This window comes from Dreissena polymorpha, chromosome 7, assembly GCF_020536995.1.
Source record: "Dreissena polymorpha isolate Duluth1 chromosome 7, UMN_Dpol_1.0, whole genome shotgun sequence".
Taxonomy (NCBI): Eukaryota; Metazoa; Mollusca; class Bivalvia; order Myida; family Dreissenidae; genus Dreissena; species Dreissena polymorpha.
In genome coordinates this window covers 21010132-21018093 of record NC_068361.1, presented here as the reverse complement: position 1 = coordinate 21018093, position 7962 = coordinate 21010132, and the positions used below count along the sequence as shown (strand labels likewise).

Genomic DNA, 7962 nt, shown 5'->3' with positions numbered 1-7962 from the left:
GTGTTATTTCTATCCTAAAAATGATATAATTAAACCATATTCTTATGTTAAAATATGACACAAATGCAACGTTGCGCGTAACAATATACTCCGGTGGCTCTTGTGTTTTCGACGATAATTTTGTCAATTTTGACGTAATTTCATCGCAAAAAAAACAGACAATTTCAACATTCTCTTTTTTGACGTCATTTCCGTTTTCATGCAGCGTTAACAACAACAAAATAAACGCTGCTACCGATGTTACGTTCATCATCCGGGTAAGTGTTTTTCCCTGTCATTCTTGTTTAAACTGAAAAATTAGCAAATCTTATACTATGTAAAAGTGCATGGAATAACAAATGCAAACATGTATTTATTTATAATCAATACTTGAAATTAACGCGCACAGCAGAATTTAAAAAAATTACAAACAGAAAAAAGTGGCGTAAATTGTGGGTTTCATAGCACCGTTTCTCCATTATATTTGGTTAAAAATTAAATTTCATTTTTTCATGTTTACAATTAACTAAAAGTGCATTAAGTCTGTTTTCTGGAGACACCAATTTTATATTCTTTAAATATAATTATGCGGAAGCAGATAATTTAGAAAAATTACATACACGGCCATGACGGCGTAAAATATCCGATTGAACGGTGTAACGTTTTAAATAAAAAGACGTTATCTAGAAAAGAGCATTTTAATTTTTTTTATTTACAGGCACATGGGTACAAGTTAACACATTTTCCCCGAGTACAAATCAATGAAGCGGTAGAAGATTGAAAGTCGAATATGAATAGTTCATCGCTGGTAAGTTCCTTGTTATAAGCAGCCTATAACTAATGATTGCATAAAACACGTAAATGCGTTCAATGCTATTCGGTCCTCAAACACTAAAGGTTAAAACTTTTTTATGTGCGTTTAATGTAGACTTAAGACTAGTTCTTTATTTTATTAAGTTAATTTACCTCACCCAAGCAAGGCATTGTACATTGTACATTGTTCTGCATAGTAGTTAGTATAAAAGGTCAAACAAATGCACTAGGGCCTTAATGACGTGAATTCCTGACATAGAGCACATGTATAGCTATAGTATGCCTCCGCAGATCAGTGGTAAGCGCACTTAGCGCCGTCTAATGTAGAGACCCTGGTTCGAATATCGGCGAAGCACACGCGTATGTCCGCCATGTTTCAGCAGAAAGCTTTGTCCGGCATTAAAAAAATACTGAGTATTTAAAAAAAATCATGCGAATCTCAGATGGAGTACACATTTAAAAAATGTTATACAGTTGAAAACATTCTAGCTATTTTGTTATAATTGATGCAGAAAATATCACATTAACAAAAATATATGTGTACTAAATAATCGAAATGAGATCTCTCTCTATTTACTCTCAAACGATTAACCTGAGTTATAGGAACTATCTCGCATATAAAAGGGCGACGGTCGCGTTCATAAATGGCGACGGTCGCGCTCGTAAAGTGCGACGGTCGTGTTCAAAGGACGATTTATCACATATAAAAGGGCGACTGTCGCATTCCAACTTTTTGAAAACGCGACAGTCGACAGGCGATATTATTACAGCGATATTTGAACAGTACAAATATCGCATGAAATTAGACCGCAATACACGAGATTCTGATAATATGGGCGATATTTGAATAATACAATATCGTGCGTCGCCGCGAGTGTCGCGCAAAATATTGTGCGTCGCTTCGTGTTTCGTGCGTCGCCCTTTGAACGCGAGACACGACACGCGAAGCGATACACGATATTTTGCGCGACAGTCCCGGCGACGCACGATATTGTAAGCGACAGTCGCGGCGACGCACGATATTGTGCGCGACAGTCGCGGTGGCGCACGATATTTTGCGCGACAGTCGCGGCGACGCACGATATATTTAACACGATATATCGCCTTTTGGGCTACCTACACAAGGGCGATATATAGTGTTAAATATATCGTGCGTCGCCGCGACTGTCGCGCAAAATATGGTGCATCGCCGCGACTGTCGCGCAAATATTGTGCGTCGCTGCGACTGTCGCGCGAAATATCGTGTATCGCTTCGAGTGTCGCCCTTGATGAAAGAAGGGCGAGATTATAGATTACACTATCCGGTTTCTGTAATAAATAGAAAATTTATGTATGCTATTTTATTTCTAGGTATCGGAAAAACCTCCTCCATCGCTAAGTAGTTCAGCAAGGCGAGAATGGTATCGCGAAAAGAAAAGGGCTATTAATAGGTCAAGAGTTCAGAAACATAGAAACAAATTAAATGAAAGAAAACGTGAACGCGATAGGTTTCTCGCAAAGGAACGTATGAAACGCTACAGACAGAGAAAGAGAGAAATAAATGCAGACACAAACATTTCTAGCGAATCTCTAACAAATCAAATTCCATTTCAAAACCGGATGCAGAAATGTAAGGCTTTAAAAACACTTAAAGATACAATAACCCCCTTTTCACCACAGAGGCTTGCAGCCATCTTGCAATCACTAATTGATTCATCAAGTCCGGTTTCTAAAACAACAAGAAGATGTCTGGAATTCAAACAAGTTGTACAACCAAGCGAAAACAAAACAAGAAATAAAGTGGCATGCGCTGTTTTAGCAGATGTATCATCGTCAATTTCGTCGGCAATTGATAAAACATCGCCCACCGAGAAAAGGGTCAGCGCTAAACAGGCGGCGAGTTTCATTGTAGGAAATACAATTGAAAGTGAAAAGTTAAAATCTGCCCTCTCTAAATACACTAAATTGGATAGGAAGACAATAAATAAGTGCCTAAACAGAAATAAACAAAGTGTACATGAACATGACATGAATACAAAATGGATAACACGAAAACCAAGAAAGGATAAACTCTCCGAAGAACTTAAAGAGAAGGCAATACAGTTTTGGATTGAAAACAGCCAGCCAGTTAACGATAAGAAGCAAGTTGTTAGGCAGAGAATTTCGAAAAATATATATGCAGAAAATGTCAAACATGTTCTTACTACGACTCAATTCAATGTTTATAAGCAGTTCATGAAAAAGAACCCGGATGTCAAAATAGTCCAGAGGAGTTTCGAGTCATGTAAGCCGTATTTTATTAAATCAGCCACGAAAAAAGATCGCATTACATGTCTTTGTCGTAAACATGTAGAAGTGAACAGTTTGTTTAAAAGCGCAAAATTGATGCGAAAAAGAATTATAGAAGAATACAATTTAGCAGAAGAATACACCGTTTGGAATACACTAGATGATTTATTACAAGAGACATTGTGTCCTACTATCAGTGTATAAGACCACGACGAACAGTTGCACACAATTGAGTGTTTAAATAGAAATTGTGTAACATGTGGAGTGCATTTACTGAAATTATATGCTGCATAATTGAGCGACACTGACACATTAACATGGCAAAAATATGAAACCATAGGTGCAGTTAGAAATGACAGACAGGGTAGAGAAATCAAGAAACTAAGAATGATGTCCGTCAATACCACTCGCTTTGAATGCTGGTCATATTTCAAGGATATATTACAAGAGTTTCCTATACATCAATTCTAAGCTACCTGGCAAAAAGAACAATTGAAAACATCACGTCACACTTACCAAATAATCTGATTGTGATGATACACGACTATGCCGAGGACTTCACATGTGAAATGCAGGATGAAATCAAGTCCGAGTATTTCGGGAGAAATGAAATTGCTATACATGTAACTATTTTATACAGGCATAAAACCAGTCATGATCGTTTGAACGATAACAATATAATAAAAGAATACATATTCTACATTTTTGAGGAAAATACTCACGACAGAGACTCGGTACATTACGTCCGTAAAACAATCATTAATTATTTAAAACATGATCTTGAATATCAAATAGATTTTATTCACGAATTTAGTGACGGATGCAGTGCACAATATAAATCAAGGTTCTGCATGAACGATTTAAAAAATAGTTATGAAGATTTTGGTATCCATTGTCAGAGGAATTACTTCGAAACAAGTCACGGTAAAGGCGAGCAAGACGCGGCTGGTTCCCATGTAAAAACCAAAGCCCACATGTCAACCATAAGACGCAAGTGCACCATCCATACAGCAAAGGACTTCCATCAATTCTTAAGCACATCTTTTAAATATCCAGAATCGTCTGCTTTTAAATCAAGACATGACAAAGTAACATTAAAACAAAGATTATTTTTTTATGTAGCAAAAGACGATATTGACAGCAATCGTAGCAGTGGAAAAGTTCGAGAGGCCAAGGACAACCGGAAGTTCACAGCATACGATCTGTACAAGGAAACACAAACCAACTAATGATCAGACGGCAGTCCTGTTACTGTAGTATGTGCATAGCACAGATGTACGACCGGTGTATTTACATTGATATAATCGGCCAATGGAATAATATTAAATTGTAACATTGTGCATATTTTCTACACTGCCACGTCAGTAAATTCGTGTATGAGATAACAAGCTGTACTGTCGGTTTATTAGATGAGTCGCGTTCTGAGAAAACTGGGTATAATTCATGTGCGTAAAGTGTCATCCCAGATTAGCATGTGCATTCCGCACAGGCTTATAACGGAATACACTTTCCGCTTTTATGGTATTTTTAGTTTCAAGGAAGTCCCTCCTTACCGAAAATAATGTTTAGGCGGACTGCAAAGGCTAACCTGGGACGACACTTTACGCACATGCATTAAGCCCAGTTTTCTCAGAACACGACTCAAATAAGCGTACCTATTTTTATTAACTGAACTTTGTGATGGGAGGCGTGGCAGCCTCTAACCTAGTTCTTTAAATTTTTATGTATATCATATGTCAATGATAATGTTGTATATTTAAAATGGAAAGATATTTGCAGATCCGGTGTTCGTTTGTGAAAATTGCGCACTTTTCTAAATTAGCGCGCCATCGTCAGTATCTAATTAATATAATTAATGAGTATGCTACTTACTTAGCTTTACAATTATACCCACGTGTAATTAACAAAAACAAGTTTAACACCACTAATTTCCACATCTTTATTTTTTGACCCAATAATTACCTCCCTCGAACTCCCGCGAAGCTGTCAAATTTGATGGCGTGTCAATATTTACGCATGCGCCAGGCCGCCGGTCTATGGTTAGATGTGTACATGCTGTCACTATACGTAGAGAACTGTTTATTGTTTTCTATCAGTCATTCTTAAGATTTTGTATTTTGAAAGGAAGTACTTTCAATGCTGTCCATTGTTTTAACTAAACTCGGAAATACTTGGAAACACGGCGTGAATAAAATGTATTATACATCCGTTTTGGAAATGAACGCAGTAAATATTTGTCTTTCTGAAGATCCTGTTAAAATACTTTAAATAGTGTTTCATAGACGCGTTGTACTATTAACCGACGTGTAACAATGATTGAACGAAAAAAACTACCATTTTAACTAAAATATTTAAATGAAAGCAGTCCCGCGAGCTGCATAGAAAATGAAAACTCTCAACTTAGTTAAATCCCATGCATTTCCCCACAGCTATCGGTTCACAATATAATAATAATAATAATAATAATAATAATAATAATAATAATAATAATAATAATAATAATAATAATAATAATAATAATATTTATAACAGAAGTAAATAGCATTATTTGTTTTATTTACTGATGTATCTTGCATGCTGTTTACATCGCCGAAAAAATTAACTTGTATTATACGGAATAGTAGCGAGTACTCTTGGCCAATTACTTACTGACAAAACCAAGGTTGTTTTACTGTTAATAGATTTTTATTTTATCCATTTTTATAATTAATAATGGAATTGTTAATGATGCATCAAACTGTAAAATGTTCAGTCTAAAAATAAATAAAATTATATCACGTCCAACAAGTTGTTGATCTTTTGGCGTCCGCCATATGCGTATATATGCATCAGAATGTCATTAAAACGACGTTACGTCTATGTGCAAAATAGCGTGCGACGCACGCATATAAACCGTGCTAGCATGTTACACAATTAAGAATAATATGATGTAAAATAGTGCGATACACACAATCAACTAAAGGACAAACATATAACGCTTACTAAAACACATTTGCAATAAGCAATGATCTTAGTTAGCCATAAGAAACAAAACAGTATTCTTTACTCATAAAATCTATGGAAAGTACAGTACAATCTGCCCGAGCGACCGCCTGTTAATAGCGACCAACAGTCAATAACGACCTAACCGATTTCCTCCCGAACGATTTCACTATATATTGAACCTGCGAATAAAGCCCACCTGCGAACAAAGACCAAAGACCGCCTTTTTACATTCCCAGAAGTCTATTTTGATAGCTTACAACGACCACTGCAATCAAAAAAATCAACGATTTCGCAACTTTCAAAAAACAAAATGCCCACCATGACGCTGTGTAGTCACGTGATACACATCTAACCAGTGGAATCGTCTGTCGCTATGGGGATATTGGCAAGTGACAGTTTATTGCACTCGATAGCAGTTGTTTATTTAACAAGCATTGCTAATTGGTAGTCGCCTGCTTCTTTTATGCAATTGACGGTTGTCAAAAGTGTGAAAATTTGCCTTTGTATTTAAGTGACTCGCGATTAATGTACTAATTGCCGAAAATATCAAAGACAAGTTTGGGGCTTTCATCAACTCATTAAGGAAATTAACGGTGTCATTTCAATCACGATGCCCTAAATACAAACATTTGGATAGTCATTCCCTTCTTAAATTTCTCCGTGATAAGACGTGAATAGATTATAGAAAAGTAAATTGTCAGTTCAGGTTTACCATCATGGCTTCCAAGCGTAAGTTCTTGACGTTGGAAGAACGTGTTAAGGTCATTCGTTTGTTAGGTAAAGGACACAGTTGTAGACGAGTGGCTACTGATCTTGGTGTAGAAAAAACTCAAATCCAGAACATACTGATTAATGAAATAAATAATAAGGGAATGGAAATAATAAATATAAAAACGAAACTGTGTTTTCAATCCTTTATTTCATTATACATGCATAGGTATTAAAACATTAAAACAATAGAGCACATACATAGGTAAGGTACCTGTTGAAAAACTACTAGCATTTTTTGCAAAGTTTCAATCGATCCTGGGAATAAAGACCACCTGTGAACAAAGACCACAACGACCAAATCCCTTGAGTGGTCTTTATTGACAGGTTAGACTGTATACAATTTTGGCGTGTCTGAATTTATATCATCTTTATTGAATAATCGGATGTTTCAACAAATGACATTTTAAAATGTTTTTAAAAATGTAACTATGTGAAAGTGACTGCTAAAAACGTAATTTATCAACTGCGAGAGTTCCTTTGATCAAAACAGTAAAATTTGTCTACACTTTATACAGAACCATTGAACCATTAGAAATTCATGATTGGCCGTAAAATGATGCGTTGATTTTAAAGTATGCCATGTTTATGTGTTCAGCGTTCAAGGTCATGTTTTTTATAAGCTAGTAAATAAATATATTTTAAAATCACACAAATTAGTATTTAGAAAATTATTGCGAGTTAAAATGTACTAGAAATTGTCCTCAACGTCAACGATAAAAACTTCGTATGCTATTGTTTAATTTTTAATAATGCTACATTTTCTATAAGCGTAACACGTTATATACAATATACATGTTCACTCTATAAATTACACACATACACAAATGCTATCGAACGCATAACGAAACACCATATCATGTCAATTCATATGTAAACAAACATCTACTGACAACAATGTTAATTTTATACAATTTGGTATGGCATTGTAAAATACTTCATTCGACGGAGGCTGAGCTATAAGTTCTGAAGAGTTAACACGATGAGTTGATTTCCAAGCGCGTTTACTGTACTTAATGCTGATCCGTCTCAAAAATGTGCATCTCAGTATCTATATATTAATGTTATGAATTTTCTGTACGAGAACTGCGTTAATACCCCGTCAATATGTCTGTATTACCAGTTTGCCTACATTATGCGAACGCGACA

General features: G+C 35.7%; 1 long non-coding RNA gene across 1 annotated transcript; it reads left to right on the top strand.

The window, feature by feature from the left end:
* The first annotated feature begins 226 nt into the window (after nucleotides 1–226).
* On the top strand, nucleotides 227–2382 carry LOC127837641 (uncharacterized). Its single transcript, XR_008029408.1, has 3 exons — nucleotides 227–257; nucleotides 698–787; nucleotides 2143–2382. It is a non-coding gene; the product is annotated as an uncharacterized LOC127837641 (long non-coding RNA).
* Nucleotides 2383–7962: the final 5580 nt, after the last annotated feature.